Source organism: Seriola lalandi, unplaced genomic scaffold (genome assembly GCF_002814215.2).
Source record: "Seriola lalandi dorsalis isolate HSWRI2012SDOR001 ecotype SW California unplaced genomic scaffold, Sedor1 jcf7180001968971, whole genome shotgun sequence".
NCBI lineage: Eukaryota > Metazoa > Chordata > Actinopteri > Carangiformes > Carangidae > Seriola > Seriola lalandi.
The window spans coordinates 1-573 of record NW_019439639.1 but is presented as its reverse complement, the minus strand read 5'-3'; the positions used below and the strand labels follow the sequence as shown (position 1 = coordinate 573).

Sequence of the window (573 nt, the reverse complement as noted above, 5' to 3'; positions counted from 1 at the left end):
TCCCAACTGAGCTATTTCGGCATATATTGGCAAATATGGAGGCTACAACTTCGAAAACACAATAACGTTTCTAAGCATCCAACCCAATTTAGGCATCAAAAAGTAGTCCTCTTCCACTGGAGTGCAAGGAAGAGACAGAGCCTGTGAAATGCCCTCCCAGACATGTACGTGAATACATGTAGGAGTCTCAACAGACAAAGGCCCCAGAGTTATACGAGTCAACAGGACTAACAATTAGGGCAATGTGTCACAAAATACAGACAGACTGCCGAAACCCGGGATCGAACCAGGGACCTTTAGATCTTCAGTCTAACGCTCTCCCAACTGAGCTATTTCGGCATAAATGTGGCAAATATGGAGGCTACAAGTTCGAAAACACAATAACGTTTCTAAGCATCCAACCCATTCTAGGCATCAAAAAGTAGTCCTCTTCCACTGGAGTGCAAGGAAGAGACAGAGCCTGTGAAATCCCCTCCCAGACATCCCTAATAGGGGTTGGAGAAGATCTTATGAGTTCCAGGCCAACTATTTTTGATGCACAAAGGCCTGTAGTAATAAGTGCATTTGAGAGAA

The 573-nt window shown here is 44.5% G+C and overlaps 1 non-coding gene across 1 annotated transcript; it reads right to left on the bottom strand.

Moving 5' to 3' along the window:
- Positions 1-266: 266 nt before the first annotated feature.
- trnaf-gaa (transfer RNA phenylalanine (anticodon GAA)) lies at positions 267-339 on the bottom strand. Its single transcript has one exon. It is a non-coding gene; the product is annotated as a tRNA-Phe (tRNA).
- Positions 340-573: the final 234 nt, after the last annotated feature.